The sequence below is a fragment of the Rhynchophorus ferrugineus genome, unplaced genomic scaffold (genome assembly GCF_030347505.1).
Source record: "Rhynchophorus ferrugineus isolate W39M unplaced genomic scaffold, kcgeb_rfMv2 rfM7, whole genome shotgun sequence".
NCBI lineage: Eukaryota > Metazoa > Arthropoda > Insecta > Coleoptera > Curculionidae > Rhynchophorus > Rhynchophorus ferrugineus.
In genome coordinates, this window is record NW_027472586.1 from 16,990,515 (window position 1) to 17,010,508 (window position 19,994).

Here is a 19,994-nt window from a genome sequence, read left to right on the forward strand (position 1 = left end):
GTCGATAGTGAAAAAACTAGGGAATGAAAATAGTAATTACTATTTTCAGTCAAATTCACTGTTCGACTGTTTTTTTCTATTCGTGATGTCCGACGATGATGTACGAATCATTCCCTGTATAAATTGTGAGAGCGGAAAGGGATGAGATAATTGTTTGGGGTAGTTAATTTTATATGTAGTTATATTTTCCAACGGTAGTGTAAGGAAGATGAACATATTCCTTCACGTACTAACTTTAAAATATAAATCTTCTGATACTGGTTCATTCGTGATTCGTGAACTGGCTGTGAAACTGTATATCAGAAAATACTAGGTTGGGGAGAAATAATTTCAGTTTAATAGGTAGCTTTAAAGTCATTCTAATAATAAAGAAGAAGCCACTCATTTGGTTGGTCATAAACGTCTTCGTGTAAAGTGAAGTGCTATCTGCACAGGAATCATTGCCAGTACAAGTGGTAGGTGGGAGAATTTTTGTGGTAATATGTGGATTTTTACGGATTTTGCAAAACGACCGAACGTCTCCTTTGCCAAATTAATACGTGTAGTTAATAAGAATATAGTTTTCAGCCTTCCATATTCTAATATAAATCGTCATCAGGCTTTTGAGGTCACGCTCAAAATTTTTTCACTTAAAACACCATTGCTATATCCATACATTAGAACCTTGCATAGAGAAAATGCGAATTATCTATTTCTATTCTAATCAACCTATTAAAAGTTCGATTGTTCTGAGATTTACCTGCATTAAATGACTATGTATTACTGAATTATTATGATTCAGTCATTCAGTTTGATTTGAATAAATCTGCTGCCGAGGCCTATAGAACACTTTAAAAAATTTATTGGGATGTTGCTCCGTGTTACTTTAATTATTGTTGGTTAATAATATTTGGTTTCAGTAATTTAAAAGTGGTGATTTTGATGTACATTGACAAGTTCGAAGACAATCAATTACAAGACTTATTAGGTAAAAACCCAGTTCAAGCTCTTAAGCAACTGTCAGACCGCTATTAGTTAATGAATCGCTGATTCGAGACATTTGCATATAATAGGAAAGATCAATATGGAATGTAAATGGTTACCATACGAAAATGCCAACACCGCAGTTTCTTTGCTAATTAGACAAAAAGGATGAGTTTCTATAGAGTAACGTATTAAGTATAGGGATATAACAAAAAGTGGATCTACTACGACAATTTCAGGTCGTTAAAGAGTCATGGGTTTGTCTAGGAGTGCACTGAAGAGACACAATTGTTCATGGTCTTGGTGGGGTCAGCAAAGTGTAAGGTTTTATAAGCTACTAAAACCGAATAGAATTGTTACTGCAGGTGTCTGTCAATGCCAGTTGAACAAATTAATTGACGTTTTAAAAAAGGTCAGCATTTACGTAATTCCTTTTGTATAATAAACTCAGTCGCAGTTTGTAAGAGCTGTAGACCAACGATAGATCACCGCCAAACCAACATGGTTTATTTGACACAGTATTTTGATGTTACCAAAAAGAAGGGAAAAGTAACGAAAACGAAATATATATCGTAGTAATGTTTCTCCATAAATAACTTATAAGTAGAACACTGATCAGAATACATGCAAGCATTTAATAGGAAATAAGAATATTTCTCGGAAATATTCTATATAAATCCTATATAATAGGAAAGCTCTCCACTATAGACTGTAACCTGGCTCAAATACACTGATGCAAAATCGCAAATGCATTAATATTATATTGTTGGCTAATGTTCTGCAAATCTTACAAAGTGTTTGAAATTGAATAGTTTTGCACCACTTAAATGGTTATGTTTTTCGTAATGTTACTTACTTTATTATATAGCATTTACATATATGTATGTATTATATACAATGTGTTATATAAATAATGTTTCTCTTATAAAATAATAAGAGTACCAATTTAAAAATGATATGTTACTAAGGCTTGTTTTCACAGTATTTTCCATATAAGATCAGAAATGTATTTCATATATAACATTAATAAAAATAATAGATGTCTGTATATTAAAACATATAAAGATATATGCAACTTAACTCAAGAACACTCACCAACAATTTTTAAATTGTATTTTAATTAACCTAATTTTAATTAACTTTCAATAATCACCAAAGTATTAATACGTGTAAATTGCTACGCCACTGAACATTAAGTATCATAAGTAAGAGAATTTTCAGAACTGTAACAACTTCAGGGCATCAAATATAAGTACTCATGATCTTTCTTTACTTTATTTGTTATAAAAATACAGATGGAATAATAAATGAAGTAATACATGTTTGTGAATTAAAACAGAGAATACATGAATAAACAATTTTGAAATTGATATTTGACTTTATCATGTATATTGAAACAGTAACGAAGACAATTAAAAATTAATAGCACTAAAATATACAGAATATAAGAACTAATAATAGTCCTTAAACAAGAACAATTTTTTTTCATATTTCGTCACCAGACATCAAACTAAATGAATATCGGGATTTCGAAAATCTGAAATTCTTTTAAGCAAAGAAAACATACGATTCTTGTTACTCTAGAATTTAATTAATCTATGTTAGTTAACTTGACCATACTATTCTTAATCGTTAATAATTCCCGTCTCTCTAATAATTCCAACATTAGGGGAATAACCAAAAGTAACACAAAACACTAATTTCAAGCAGTAATGATGAAACTTCGTTTAATAATAGTTTCAATCATTAAGTTTCCATTTTAAAATCATTCCAAAAGCAAGAAACAAGCATTCCCTCTTTAGATTAACGAACTCTATCCTTTACTTTATTTTATAAACTTAAAAAACACCTTTATCCCTAGCGAGATTCGACCCTAGTACGTTAAAATCAGCGAGCTAATGTCTTAACCTGTACGGCTACCCGCACACCCTGCATATTTACTGTCAGCAATTTGGCGGCTATTCCAGGTTACTTGATTTGGACGTTTTTCATTTTATTGGAATATATTCATATATCAATATAAAGATTCAAAAAATTACTTATCTTCTAAAATAATAATATTTTATCTATTGACAATGTTGGTATATTACAAGCAATATTAGCTAGAGTTCATAAACAACTTTGATTCTCAGTTCCAATTTCATTATTCCAAAAATAAATGCATACAATAAACCTTAACAAAACAAAACGAATTTTCATCTAAGTTATAAAGCGTAGCTACTAGCAGCAATACGAATACGCCGAGATAGAGTCGCATTTAAGTTGATAAGGTATTCTCTGTAGTTCCAGAGCAAATGAAAAAAGGAACGTTACACGTACCTGCTCGGTTATGAAGAATCACACCGCCACTTCAAACTCTCCGAGATACTCGTTTCTGTTGTCTTTTCACTTGTGTTCGTCCTATTTTAATGAGTATGTTAAAGTTTTATGCATTCAACCATTTCGAAAAGGACGTAATCTTCGTGTGGCGCTTTATTTATAGTACATGTTATAAATTAAACTGGCTAAGGTTAAAATTAATTATTGCATAATATTATATTCGTCAACGTCATTTAAATCTATTTATTTCAGTTTGCTTAAAAATAAAATTGAAGGCATTCAAATTGAATAAAGTGTAAATAAATTAAAATCGAAGTTCACGATCTAAATAAAATAAAATCTCTAGGCCTATCTCAGTGTTACCGATAATATCTAAGGTAATTGAGAACATCTTGTTGAAATTAATAAAACGTTTATAGAGAAACCTAGTACCTCCACACCAGTTTGGGTTTATCAACAAAAATTCCACTATTGACCAGGTGCATAGAATTAAAGATGTAAGTGAAAAAGACTGTGAAGGTAAATATGTATGTTCAGCTGTATTGGTAGATGTAGCACAAGGCTTCGACAAGGTATGGCATGATGGTCCTGTTCATAAGTTCCAGAAAATAGTACCGAAGCAACGCAGTGAACTTTTAAAATCGTACATTACAGCCAGAACATTTATAGTGAAACAAGACGAAGCCTACTCTAACAAATTACTTTAAATTAGCGTTGGAAACTATCGACTGAAAACAGTCGAAACTGTTGATAGTCACAAAACAGTCGAAACAGTTGATAGTAAAAAAAAATAGCGACTGAAATTTGTAATTACTATAAAAATTACTATTTTCAGACAAATGCACGGTATTTTTTCTATTCGTGATGTCCGACCAAGATGTACGAATTATTTCCTGTATAAATTGTGAGAGAGGAAAGAACCGAAGATGTATAAATTCCTTCAGGAACTAACTTTAAAAAAGAAAAGGAAAAAAATAATTACTGAATCCTATAATAATAATAATACATAACAATTTATAATTTAAATTTAAATGAAGTAGAGTAATTTTTACATTTGAATGTTCTGCCGTTGTGAAAATAGATATATTTTTAATTTTTATATAGAATTTTTGGTTATTGTACATCGTTAGTTATCATAAAAAAAATCTATGACATAACATTTATTATTGAACCGAAATATTTTTTAACAAATAACTAGAGAGTAATGGAAATATTACCTATTATTGACATAAAAACAGTAAAAATATTTTACTATTTATCACTCCCTATTTTAATCTTTTTACCCTACTACATTAACAATCTCGAAAAATATCGTACTAAAATGCTATATGTCAATATATAATATATTGTTATTTACGAGCAAACTACCAAAAAAATCATAAAACTACATATGTTACATATAAATGTATGTAAGCATAAATTGGGTACATTTTTGTCAAGGTCGCGGCTAGGACGACCAAACCAGAACGTGGAATGAAACTAGTAGAACCAAAAATAATAACCTAAAAGTACGACTGAAACAGTCGATAGCAAATAGTTACAAAATCAATTGGACCGAAAATAGCGACTGAAAACAGTTGATAGTAAAAAGTAGTCAATTACTAAACAGTCGATAGTCAATTTCAGTAGATAGTTCCCAACACTATTCTAAATGCTCTGTACATGTGATAAACCGAAATGCAAAAACAATTACGATGGCTACATTTGTTTGCTTGCTGTCGGAGACAACAGCGATGAAGTCACACAAAAATTACAACAGGCAAGTGATAATATGTTTGATGTGACCCAAACCTGGAAAGTAAAAATTAATGGAAGTGAGTCTATGCAAATAAAATTTTTCTATACATTTTAATTGGTATTAACTTCTAATCTAAGTAATTTGATAAACGCTTTAAAACCCGGATAAATATTAATGTGTTTAACCATTAATGCAATAAGATATGTGACCTGTAACAGCTTATACTCCTTGATCCTTTTATAAATTATATTGATTATTCCGTTTACTCAGTTTTGAGAAGTCAATAATTCATTTAATTATTGTAAATATGTTACTTTAATATACTTCTAAATTGTAAAAAATAAAGAGCCTAATTTTGTTCGTCATTGCTTTATTATACAAAAATGTATTACTTCATTTACTATTCTATATTTATGTTTATTACATAGTAAATAGGAATCATATATACTTACATGTATACTTATATACGAATTTGATGCTCTGACGTTGTTGCAATTCTGAAAAAATTTTCATTATGATACTTGTGGTATAAATATTTAGTGTTGTATTAATTTAAACTTATCAATACTTTTTTGATTATTGAAATTTAATGGAAATTAGATTTAATTAAATTCTCTTTAAGATTAATTAGCATTCTTGGTATTTAACCATTTCTAGTTGTTCTCCTTACTTTATTATGATTGATTGATTAATACTATTGGTTTAGAATGTCTTCAACGATTTAGAACTCTTTAGCGATTATCAACCGTCATTATCGCCGTCAGTTGCGCGTTCCAATCAACAACCAAACCGACACAACAAACATCGAGACAAAATACATATCTGAACAAACAAATAAATAATATAATTTTAATGATAAAAATCATCCTAAAGTAAAGCTATGTACAGGTTAAAACTAATCTTTAAAATACAGACCGATTTATTTGAGGAAATAAAACAATTTGGGCAGGTTTTGAGGCAAACGCACATCCTTCAATGAATCGGGTAAATCATGAATGCTTCTGACAATTAATACATATATGTATTTCACCAACATGGGGGACTTGGCAATAAGTTTCCTCGTAATTGGGACACAGAGCTCTCTCAATTCCATTCAGAATCCTGTTAATTTCACTTACAAATCTCTATTCCCTAAAGAAGTGGGAGGGAAAAAGAAGTCTGCAGATCCCACTCAAGTTGCACTAAGCTATCTACCCTACCTACCTATCTATAAATAGGTATAAATACTTTATTATGAGATAAACATGTTTAAGTTAATAAATTGTGGTTGAATTTTGACCGTCATGTGGTCCTTATCACTAGTATCGTTGAAATCATAGAGAATAATAAAATTAAGTATTATCGAAAGCAAAACTTCATTATATTAAACTCAAAACCATATGTAAAATTCGTAGAAATTTTGTCAATTTTTTCTTATTAATATTTAGATTTCGCTGTGAAGTTAATGAAATATCTCCCAACAGCTACTTGTTTTCTTATTCCTATTACATCGTCCCGAGGAAAAAAGTGTGAAAAAACAGAAATGCCGACTGTGAACTGAAAAACCAGGACGAGCGACAACATCTAATGTGTCTGGGATGGTTTTAAATTTGTCAGCGCCAACTTGATCCATTAAGACCATGCCGGGGGTTAATTAAAAAGAAAATAGAAGGCCGTGATTCAAGCGGATCAAACTCGGATAGATTAAGGCCGTTGTGTTGGAGGTTTTTTTCGCATTCTGGGTTTAAGTCTAAAGACATTTGGTAATTTGGTGTCTTTTAGATCTTTTACACTTTAATCCTATAACACCGGTTAATACGAGTGTTAGAGCTTATGTTATATATACTTCATCTAGTGGTTTTACGCTTAAAGTAAATTCACTTGTTCCAAAATATCACCGGGTATATCCATACGTGTAGTCTATTTTTTTGGTTTGCTAATCGGCATATACAGGTCTCAGGTGTAGAAGGTAACATTCTACACTTAAATTATTCCCAATGTTTTGGTGGTCCACTTGGCTGCTCTCTGACCGTTTTTGTTGTATTTTCCATATTATATTCTTGATGACTTTCTTCATGCAATCTGAGCAATAAAAACAAATGAATATGCAGCAAGAAGGCCAGAACGGAGCATGTCGGATATCGGACCCGTGATATTTTGAAATCAAGTGTTAAACCATTAGATGATTGGGAGACTGGAACAAAGCTGCAGATTGATAACTAGGATAAAATTAGGTGCAGGCGTACTTACAATAACCTAACAAAGAATATTGTTATAATACCCGTTGAAAATTTGTATTAAAATATCTTGTTAATAAAAGTTGAAATTATTATCCTTATTTCGTTGTTTTCTTAATATGTAATTATATAAGTATATATATATGTTACAGCAGTGTATTCCAGGTTTTCATCCGTGCTTGTTTCTTAAAGGAACCTTTAAATCAAGATAAATGCAAGTACTTAATAATTTCGCTATAGTTTAACATACCTATTCCAACAATTTCTCTAACATGCTCGCCAAATGAGAAGCTAGAGGCAGTTAAAATGGGCACACTTCTTTGTGCCACAGTTTGATATTAATTAATAAGGGATAAGAAACATACATAATTTTATAATTAAACTAATATATATATATATATATATATATATATATATATATATATATATATATATATATATATATAGCAAGAAATGAGCGAAAATATAACATGCATGAGTTATTTGGCAGTAATAATTTTCTTTTTACTACTTTATTTACTAACCCTCCAAGAATATTGTGAAATTGTTCATTTAAACTTGGTAGAACGGAACTACTTCTCATATATGCTATACAAAAATACAGTAAGCTCAATTCATAAAAAAAGGAAAACTTTAATACAACCAAGACTGAATTTTAGTTATAGTTTCTTGCACGGTTCATAGTCAACCCATAATTAGCTTTTAAAATGTCATTCAAATAATTTTTAACCATTAGAATGTCATAAAAAGTACTATTCTCGCAAAATGCAAGACTCTGCACAAATTTTAAGTTAATTAATTGACCGCTTTCTCAGTTCTACGGACACAAATATACCAAATATCAATTTTACATTGTTATATTAATGTGAACGAGAGGTAATTAAATGCACAACGATAGAAAAATATCTACAACTAACTATCAATACAACCTTACGTTTAAAAATTCTGTCAAAACAATAAGCACTCGAATAACGTGATGCCTTAAATCGCTTGTAAACGATACCCCGTCTTGCCTCTTCCTGTCGACATCAACAACACTCGCAAAAGTCGAAGGCGATAACGAACACAAAGCTGATACACAAAAGAAGATTTAAAGCAGAAACTGGCAGGGTATGGCAACGATACGTGAGCTTATTGCCCTTGATAACTGAAGCTTTATCGGATTTATTTTGCTGAACGACCCTATCTCACATAATTAGCTGCGGATGCTGCCGCCTTGCGATGTTTCGTATTAAATTAAAATTGCTATTTATCGTTCTAATGGAAATAAATGGGCTCCGCTCGAATTTAAATTGTCGGATATTTTCACTAAAACTACAGGAAATTGTAGATTATTATAAAAATATAACATGTCATTATTTATTAAATACTTGTTATGTAGCTAAAACAGAAATGATTATATATGGGGGGAAATTACCACAGAATTATTTAGTAAATACCATGTTTTATATAAATTGCATGAATGAACTGTACAAGTTTTAAAATAAAAACTTTTAGTTATTACTAGAAACTATTTTATTACAGTAATGACTTACTGGAACGACTCTACTGACAACACTGTCAAATCAACCCTATTTTAAAGGAAATGGGACCATTATAATGCAAACACAACATTCACCAGTGACCATGCCGATTTCTTAAAATATATAAAGGATCCAAAGTGAAAAGGGATCTTCGGAAATTACTGATTGATTATTGACTGTACCTTCGTCCGCCAGACTGCCTTTGCTTAATGCCCGCATTTCAATTGCCCATGTCAGAGCAACTGTGCTTCTTAGCTTACCTGCAAGCCACACTGAATTCCAAGTTTTTGTCCAAATTCAAGTGGGTTAGTTTAGTTCGCAGAAATTCTAGTTCGCTTTGGTCCTCTTGCATTCTAAACTGCGATGCTTATTCCAAGAATTCACTCACTAGGCTTGTTTTTTAAGACATGACTGTTTCTAGATTCTAATCGTTCCTGGCTAGGGAACTTTGAGCATTTTATATCCAACTTTGGTAACCTCACAGCTTGGACTGTTATATTTTTGTTCAAACTCCACAAAACCAAAAGTATGCCTCAAGTAGCTAGTAAACTGATATCAACATATTCTCTTTCCGGATAAACTAGTTCTTTCCTAAAGAAATAAATGTATACACAAATCTTTATTATGTTCGTGAGGCATTATCTATTTATCACTACTATAATAGACATAAACTTAACTCATAGTATTTTTCTTTCGCAAATGTTGCTAATAAAAGAGAAAAATATATAAAATGATGTGAAGTGATTATATTCTGTTGAAATAATAAATAAAGCCTACAAAAATTCATAGTCAAATAGTAAGTGTGCTAGGTACATTTGGTTCTTAAAACACGTCACGGCGATCCATTTTTTATTAGTCGCATTATCACTAGAGATCAGATTTGTAAATAAAAAAATAAGATGATTATAAATGTAGTACTGCAAAATTGATATTTTAGTTTATTGCATTGAAAAAATATCATTATTATAACTATGCATTTAATGAATTTGGAAAAAATCGTGACCAGTTTACAGAAAAATCACTCACACATCTGACAACACATTCTCATTACTCCAATAATCAACCTATCCGCTAAATTCGATTACTTCTGACTTCTATCTTTTGTCATACGTCAAAAAATATTTTCTAGAAACCGATGTCTTGTATTTTGTGGAGTGGTCTAAAATATCATATGATCCATCTTGTGGGCATGAGGATGCCTATTTGGAGTTGAAGTCGGAGGTAATGCAGGGAAGTCTGTTGGAAACTATCCTTTACCACATTAGCACCGGCGATGCTCCTGAGTTACACGTTAGCTGTAGGTAAAGACCGCGAGGTAGCAACTTTAAAATTGCGAACATCAATAAACACAATTAACATTTCGAGCAAGCAATGGACAACCCAGCAATCAGAAACAGTAACAACAATTCTTAATTTTAGTAATTCAGGACCTGGGACTGTATAATATTAATCAAATAACTAGTATTTTTCACATTGTAATTTTTAGTAATACCATGATATCATATTTAACCTCATTATATAATCTTAAATTATATGAGATATAATTTGATAAAAGAAGAACGTGATCGATTAATTCGAACTTGTAATGGACCCATGAAAGTTGAGATAAACTCTAATGTAAAAAATAATAATTGTAAAAGCTATGAATTCTTTTTTTTTGTTTTAATTCGGCGAAAAGTATTTATTAAGTACTTTGCAATAGTTTAGTAGTTGGCTTATTGACATCACATAATAACCACTCAATGCATAATAAACGTATATGTTTACTGGAAATATGTCAACCGATATCCCAGGGGTCTCTATCAGCCTGATGAGTTGGATACAAGAGATAATCAACGATTAGAAAATACTAACAAATATAATACACTAATCGTTATGAAATATGGTGCAGCTAGATTAGGTACCTACTAAACTTGTTCAAATATATGACTTAGTACAGAGATTCAATAATAGTAAGAGTTAAATATAGACGAGACTATCAATATAACATGTTGCTCAATAAATTTTGTCGTTCGATCAGGAAAACGCGAGTGTTTAAATTTGTTTTGTGACATTTCTCCATTTCACCAACAAACGTTCACCTTGACCTTCGACATTAACACTACCGGCTGTTATTAGACTATATTCCAAGCAATTCTAGAAGATGTTTGCATTGTAAGACTCATTGTTAATGAAGGAATACACAGAATCACTTTAGTATTTTTTTAAATGACATTCGAATATGTTTTATTATTGTTTATGCAATATTACACTCACCGTGAATACATTTTAATTAAATTACTGTATATTGAGATGCATATACTAAATATTCCTCGGTCAATCAACTACCAAAATTGACTATAGGGAGTTACTTAAGCTGACTAAACCTCATAATCTATCTACAGTTAACCAACGGTGTGTCCCAACGTCTTTTGTCCTTCCGTTTCATTCATTCTTCATTCCCAAGGGGATTGATTATTTAAATGTTTTTTATTCTTTTATTATTTTACTTTAAGTTGATATATAAATATATTAAATATTATCATAGGGCAAATTCTAAACCTAGGGCGTTAAGTAAAAATTATGTTTAAATAAAATAATTTAACATCTCAGATAAATAAAAATCTATATCAAAATATATAATAAATTGGAACTGAAAGGAGAAAACTGGAATACTCTGGGAACAAACTCATCATTTGATGAAACTCAAGTTGGACGTTGACATAGTAAAATCAACTGAATAAAAAATGTTCTAACGTCCCTTGGACATGTTAAGATATTACATCTGGCAAATAAAGACCTAATTATTTCTGTTGCTGGATATCCGCAAAGGCTATATATCTCAATGAAAATCTCGACAAAAAAAAACGGTAATCCCGCCTAGTTAACGTTACATGTTCAAACCTTTTAGAAAAACATAAATCACCAAACATTAAAAAGGTATAAAATATCGAATTAGCAGATGGACCAGACAAGTACTCGCTTTTAAATTACTATATAATACTATAGTAGTATATATTCATAGAGATGATAAACGTATTGATCTGTAACGGTTAAATATATCCATTCGATATGATTGTGAGAGAATCCCCATGGGATAAGAGATTCCACCCCAGCATAATCCCAAGATGTAACACTGATTAATGAAATAGTTAGGAACTATTCAACACGTTGAACTTTGTGAGGATATTTGTTGCTAACAATAACTTCTGGTTGTTGATAAGTTTGGCACCTAAAGGCATTCGTAGGTTACCTGAGGGGTAGTGCAGTATCATGGACAACATTATATTTATGAATAAATATGTTTATTTTGCTATTTTTACATTAAATAAATTTCACATAACACCTGATTCACCTGATAGTTAATGCAATTGTAATGTGATATAATGTATATAACTTATTTCGTAGTTGTACACTCTGAACTACAAGCTTTTACTTCAATTCTCATAGACTGTGCTAGTAGATATCTCTGCAAAAACTGAAGTTCCCAAATTTTAATAGTTCACTGCTTGGGATACTGTCGGCAGTTTCATGGTCGGATACAATATTTATTTAACTTCAGAATATACTAATTTCAAATATTTCCGGACTATAGTTGTTTTTAAAAACTTTGATTTTAATTCCAAATTTTTAATGTCTGCAGGCTAGGGGTGATTTCTGCCACTTTTGGGTGATTATATTACAATTTCAATTCACCTTTGTGACTTATTTATTAATTTTTCTTGAGTAATTGATAACTTCCGGTTAAACTAGATGATAGCTTGGCAATATAAGCACTAGGAAATACTTAAAAACAAATATTCGAAAAGGAACATGGTCCTACGGATATAATGGTATTACGAACGGCATATATAGCTGCTGAAATAATTTCAACACTTCAGATTCACTATCATGCACTTTCCGGTAAATAGAAAAAATTATTAAACAGATTTTTTAAAATTTTTGCATTGATATATATGCAATATATATTTTACTTGAAACATTATGTTTTGAATTTGTTTAATTGTATAGATTATCTGCGTATCAGATTATCTAGTCGTTTATAAATAGCCAATGTCAACTATAAATAACCGGTCAATAGAAAAATGCCCTTGCACCTGGAAATTGCTTAATTTACCTTGCATCAGGTTGCTTTAATATTACTTGGGGCTATTAAGGGACATTAAAGGCAAATTAAAGATACATAAAATGGTAATGCTACCAACGCAGTTTTTATTTTATGATTATGGTAGCGATGCTAAAAATAACGATTTCAAAACAAATAAAAATATAAAAACCTATTTAAAAAATGTTGTTATTTCTGTGATCAGTCGCGAATAAATTTTAATAAAAATGTATTAGTCAGTTTTCATATGTTTATCAAAACTGTAAACGAAGACAGGCACTAGCAAATTAACTTCAGTAACATAAACTAATGGTACAACGTCATACTAATTTTTATCATATCATTATCATATCTTTGTGAAGAACTTCCGATATTAAGTTGGACTAAAATTAGTGTTACCCTAAGATATGAAAAACGGTACGGGAAACTATTAACATGTATTAAAATAATTTGAGGTATAAAATTAACAAAATTAATTAATTAATAAAAAATTATAAAAAAACAAAAGTATTAAATAGATGCATAGGATCTTAATATATCAACATATCACTGAGGATGCGTTTGGTTTAGATTAGTTATATTACTCTGTGATTATTTCGGCTATGATTATACAGACTGCAGAGCATAATTGTTTTATTCGAGAAAATGTAAAATGATGTTCATTACTTTATTGAAGTGGCCGATTATAGTGTTTTTCTCGGCACTTCAGTGTCAGATGAAACTAGTCAGTCCGAGAATAAATGTTTTAATAACCTTCTTTTCCTGAGTATATATTTTCTTTTTTGAGTAAATTTTAAGACTATTAGCCTGCTAGTTATACCAAGTATTTCTTGCACTTTCACTGTGCAAGTACATATTTGAGTAATAAACCTGCGTTAAATATATTGGCAAGCTTTTTTTTAAAGTGATATACTGATTATAGCGGCCCTCCAACTTTTCGATACCATTTTTGTAGTACGATTTGGCCTTTGCTTCAAAATAGACCTCAGTTTCGGCGATCACCTCTCCATTCGACGAAAATTTCTTCCCAGCGAGAATTTTTTTGAGATCTGAGAACAGGTGGATGAGAAAGCAATTCGAAGCTTCTTGGATTGAATTTTTGCCATAGTTTTCACTGACTTGAGACACGGTGCATTGTCTTGGTGAAGCAGCAATTTCTTTTTCTTCAAATGTGGCCCTTTTTTTTCCGCGATTTCGTCCTTCGAACAGTCCAATAACGCTATCTATTAGTCGCTGTTGATGGTCCTTCCTTTTTCAAGGTTGTCAATGAAAATTATTCCATGCGTATCCCAAAATACAGACGCCATAAACTTGCCAGCCAACTATTGCGTTTTCCCACTCTTTGGAGCGGGTTCTACTTGCGGTAGTCTACTTGGATGACTGCCGATTGGACTTTGGAGTGAAATGATGGAGCCACGTTTCATCCATTGTCACATATCGACGCAAAAAATCCGGGTTTATTACGCTTGATCATCTTCAAACAATACTCCGAATCATCAACTCGTCGTTGTTTTTGGTCAAAAGTGAGCTTGCGGCACCCACTTTTCATAGAGCGTTCTCATACCCAAATATTCGTAAATGATATGATATGCACATTCAGTTGATGACTTTAGAGCGTCTGCTATTTTATTCAATATCAATTTATGGTCATTCAAAATCATTTTTTGGATTTTTTAATCCGTTGGTAACAAACTCTTTTGGTCGTCCACTACGTTCACCGTCTTCGGTGCTCGTTTCACCACATCTAAACTTAGCATACCGTGGTTGATTTTCCTGGGGCTGTGCCCAGAAACTCAGCATCAAGCCAAGATTTTGCTTCAACTGTATTTAGTCCCTTCAAAAAGCAATATTTTATCATCATGCGAAATTCCTTTTTATCCATTTCTTTTCACAATAACAAAAGTTGTTTCACTCAAGATGCTCTAATTCACAAACTAATGATCCGACAGCTGTCAAATTTTTACACGCATCTTTTGAGGGCGAACTAAAAAACATATGGATTTAATTCTAGTAGCGCCATCTATGAGTTAGGTTGGGGACTTTTCAATTGACCTGTTTTATATATATATATATATATATATATATATATATATATATATATATATATATATAGCGAGAGAGAGAGAGCTTTAATTTGATATTAAGGTATTGTATAAAATGTATTAATAATAATTATTATTATAAATAGAATGATGTCTTTAATTGAAAATGGAAAGTGAAAATGAGAGAGGGGAGGATGGAACAATAATCGAATACTAGAATTAGAATTTGAGTTAATTATACTCCTGGGGATTTTCAACTCGGCCAGAGCACAGAGCGAGAGAAAAAATGGAGGCTATTAAATTAAAATCAATTTGGGACGAAGCTAGCGCACCACAATAGCTCAGAATTTAATAAAGTCCCTTCGCGAAAGTTAATTTCTTCGCCTTTGACTACGACGAGCGACTGCCAGCCCGATTCTTATTTTGAGGAAATTTTTAATCGGAAATATTAACGCTTTTTCTTTGTTGTAAGATCGCTGGGGTTGTCTCCGTAAAAAGAATCGTGAAAAAGGAATGCTAAACGAGAGAGAGCTAGAAGCAAAAGGAGCTCGTCTGTACCTTTGGTAATATTAACATTTTTAGACAATTCCATTTTGAATTCGCTCAATTAGTGAGTGAAATAAAATTAAATTTAGTTCAGATTTTTAATTTTAATAGATATCAAAATGTTTTCAAAGTAACTAAATAGTAAATGATATTACAAATACAGCTTAATTATTTTTTAATTTACTGTTATATTTTGGATTTATGTATGCAATATATATTTGTTGCATCTACATACAGCGCTAAGCTAGCTAGCTAGGAGAGACTAACCCAAATATGCCTGACACTATTTTTCCCTAGTTTTTTTTTTGAATTTTTGTAATATAGAAGTAAATCACATACTTCTAACGCTAAACTACGAAAAATTTGTAAAAAAAAGATTTTTCTAGTAAAGGATGATTTTCTTTTAAGTACAGTAGGTATTTGAGCATACTAATATAAATAATGAAAAAAAAAAACGTATGAAACAGTATTTAATTTAATAAAAAAATTATACTATAAAAATATAACTAAATACGTAATTATATTAAAAAGAATTGCTTTGAAGAATGGTGGACTTCGTTTACTCTGATATGGCTCAAACTAGACTATATATCCATAATATCTGGTAGCCACTAAGAGTTTGTACACAAAGCGAACAGGTTTCCCTTTTATGAAATGTTTAACCGGATGTCTGCCAAAGTAAGGGACCATGGCTTCATCAATACTATGGTGTTCTATATGAGAACCATTTTCTAAACATTTTAATTTTTAACCATGGAATTATCACCACAAGAGTGGATATTGGTCATAATATGTTCAAACCGATCTCTGTTTATAGCTTTGGAAACTAGACTATTATTTGTGTCGTAAGAATTTTCCCAGTACATTATTCCACTCTCTGTACAATATCCACTTTCTAGTAAAACATCTAAAAAACAGTTCGTTTCCTCAGTACTTATATCTGCTTTTCTGTTTCTTCTAGTAGCATATATTTCCGTTGGTGAAATTTCTTTTGCTACAGAAAAAGGGTGGTCTCCATGTTGGTAAAGAAATTTTTTCGGTGAGCCACTGGTACGACTGTATAATTTTTTTTGCTTAGGTATTATATGTCCCATTGTTCATCATCTCTTTCATTATTGTGTTCGTTTTCTTAGTTTTCTGATTCAAAAATATCTGGCTCCACTGATAACTAGGGGGTAGGTAAATTACTAATGGCAACGTCTCGCTCATCTTCCGAGTCTTCGGCGGTGGGATCTTCGTTTGCGTTCATTGGAGGTAGAATAAAACAATGTCATGTTCATTACTACTGCCGTCATAGATATTTTCTTCTAACTATGTCAACAGGTCAGTGAAGGTTAAAGCATTAAAATGAAGTAAAAATGACATAAATTAAAAATAATTCCAAGATATAAGTATCTACAATAGTTCTACTGTACTGTACGTTTAAACGTACACCAAACAATAGCGCCCAGTAGAATAGCGTCAGGAAATAAATATATGTGCTATACTTATAAAAAACTTGAATATGTTTTAACCTTATCTAATATTCTACAATACATTTTCAAATAATATATCCTATAACAATAAAAGATAGTAAAAAATAACAGGAATGTTCTGTTCATTAATGTGCGCCGGCATTGGAGAAAACACATTGGTCCTGGTGTTGCTTGCAGACAAATTTCACACATTTAGCATTTTCTTCAAAGCTTTCTATCCTTCGCTGGTAAACACAGGGGATATGTAATTCTTTATTCAGGAAAGGATGACAAACAAGGGATATCAGCTTAATTTGGATCTGTTATTACCAGTATTTTCGTTGTTATGTTTTTAATATCTGAGAAGAAAATATATAAAAATTGCTATAGTGAACGTTTTCCTAGTGATATGTTGATTTTTTTGGGCCCATTGATTGCTCTAGATTTGCAGTTGTATATAATATATATAAGGTAATATTCGAAGTAGTTTGTGTTAGATTTAAATGCAAATTTATTTTCCTTCATTGCAATCTGCCATTGATTTTTTTTACCCCTGAATTTGGTATCCCACAATTCGTTTTTATACATTCACGACTCACAAAAGCCATGACTAAATTAGATTGAAATGAAATGGGGAAATGAAACTAGGAGCTCTTTCAATATAACGCATATTCTTTCTCACCTCTGATCTTTAAAACATTTTTTGTTCAAAAACAATTTTTAGAAATCGAAAAGATAATATGAGCTAGCATTTAGAGGAATTTTTAAAAATATCAAAATCGATATCTCGATATTCTTTTAAATATCCCAAAGTTTAGCCCTTTTAAGTATATTAATAATGTCTAGTTTATTTATTAGTTAATCTTCAACTAATAAAGTTAAATTTCGTATAAATCTTCTATTAATTTATAAATTTAGCTTTAATCATCTTAATATATTATCTGGATATTCCTCCAAGTGTTATACCTTTAGTTCAGCATTTTTCTAGTTTCTTGTACCTTTTTATTGATCGATTTGCCTTTGTTTTCAGAATGGGTTCTAAGTTCTGTACTCACTTTTTCATTTGAATCAAGTTTCTTTTCCTAAATTATTATTTGGAGTTCTACAAAGAGCTACTAGTCAATGTTGACTATACCTGAGCTATATGGTGGATGGTAAAGTCATTATTCGCCAGCTTATAACATGATATATTGTTTGGAAAATAACAAAATTTATTTCACCAAAAACCAGTGTATATTCTGTATTGTATACTGTATATATACTTTTATGTATATTTTTAAACTAAATTCCAAATTGTCATAAAATTTTGATATATGCCATTTGACGGTTAGAGTTAATAAAGTTTAAGAATGTTAAGAGGTTACGTCAAAAATATAAAAAAATATTTCAAGAGTGACGACTAATATATTTCAGAAAAATATTGTTTTTCGCAATAGTAAGAGTATTATCTGTATGCAGCTTGTAATAAATTATGTTTTATCTAAATATTATTATTATCAAACAACACAAATATGCATTTTATTCAGGTATTATAAAAGGCGCATTCATAATAATTTGATATATACAAGTAAAAGCTGTTATTATTAGCTATTTAATTCCTAATTATCATGTTTATAGTAATCCTAATTATCATGTTTAGAGTAATCGCAATTTGGACAGATTTATTAGATTAGGCTACATATACCCACATATCTGTCCTAAAATTAAAATTAATTTCGACTTATATCCCCGTTCAAATTTGACATCGATGACTCAAATATAACCAAAACGGAACGACAAACAAAGGCAATTCATTTAAATCAGATAGATGGCCGAACTGTCACAATGGCTTCCTTCTCTAGCTGGAAAATTAGGATTATCAAATTAAAGCGGAAATTGCATCATATCTGAGCCAAAACTTAATGATCTTTGGAAATTAATTGAAGACGTCATATAAACAAAGACAAATCGGCATAGTTTTATAACAGCGATAAGAGTTCTTACCATTTAAATAATCTGATAGCTTTAGATTCTAGATAAAGAAACTCACAACTGAAACAAGGATATGTTTTACAAATTTTTTGTTTTACCTTAAAATAATATTTACAGCTGAAGTTATTTTCCATTGATCACTGATTTTTTTTGCTCGGTTTTTGCTCAGTTTATCAACTTATACGGGAAAACTATACGAGATAGGTATTCGAATCGTAAATCGAATAATTCACCATACGAATCGCCGCACTTTTCTCTATAAACCGCCCAAGTTTCATCGGTTTCCAGTAACTTAAAACTTTTTGAAAAATTTCTGTGGTCCCTTCTTAAAAAATAGATTTCAATCTTATCACCTATTTTGTCACATCTTTTAGTTTCAGAGATATTTCATAGTTTTTCTCATACATTTACAAGAAAATTATTACGAGGTAGAGATTAATTTTTTTTTTCGAAACAATTTATAGTAATATAATATTTAAAAATTCAAATAAACATAGATTTCCCTTGTATATGAACAGGGGATACACACATGGCATGGTTATTCGACAAACATGCCTGATTAAGATTTATAATTACCCAGATACATTCAACGCCCTAGAAATTCCAGTCGTATGACAATGAGGTCACCAAATCGAATATCAGGTCGGCTCAACTGACCCCAATTAAGCTAGAGGGGGACTCGTCCCCTGGACCTTTTTGTTTTGAAAACAACGAGATAAATGCGAATAAGGATCAGTCCCAGGTTAGATACGGCTATTCTCTGCGACTCTCGTCGTATTTGGGAAGCTCTTCCGCAAATATGTCCCGTTCCATTGCCTCTCTTTGACACTGTATCACCTCAGAAAATTTTATTTAACACGACCCAGTTTCGTTCTAAATATGGCGAGTTTGTCTAATAGATTTTAGCATTTATTTATTTAGACCTCGGTTGACACAAAAGGATTTATATTTTTCTATTTCTCTGAATATTATTTAGGTTATTTGGAATTAATTGTTTATGTTTTATCAGATATTTATCAGTATGATCTATCATATAATATACAAAAATTAGGGTGACAGATTTCACTTTTAAGTCAATACTAAAAATAATGCTGTGTATTTTTCTCTTTCCAAACGTAACAAATGAAAGTATGACGAA

The 19,994-nt window shown here is 30.9% G+C and overlaps 1 protein-coding gene and 1 long non-coding RNA gene across 2 annotated transcripts in view; one reads left to right on the forward strand and one right to left on the reverse strand.

Annotated features, from left to right (window-relative positions):
• LOC143199861 (uncharacterized) overlaps nucleotides 1-8,478 on the reverse strand; it is a 29,485-nt gene extending 21,007 nt beyond the window's left edge. Inside the window, exon 1 of the long non-coding RNA XR_013006572.1 lies at nucleotides 8,171-8,478. This is a non-coding gene — a long non-coding RNA (uncharacterized LOC143199861). The remainder of the gene's footprint in view (nucleotides 1-8,170) is intronic.
• LOC143200049 (alpha-2B adrenergic receptor) overlaps nucleotides 1-19,994 on the forward strand; it is a 619,947-nt gene that overhangs the window by 480,383 nt on the left and 119,570 nt on the right. The window lies entirely within an intron of this gene.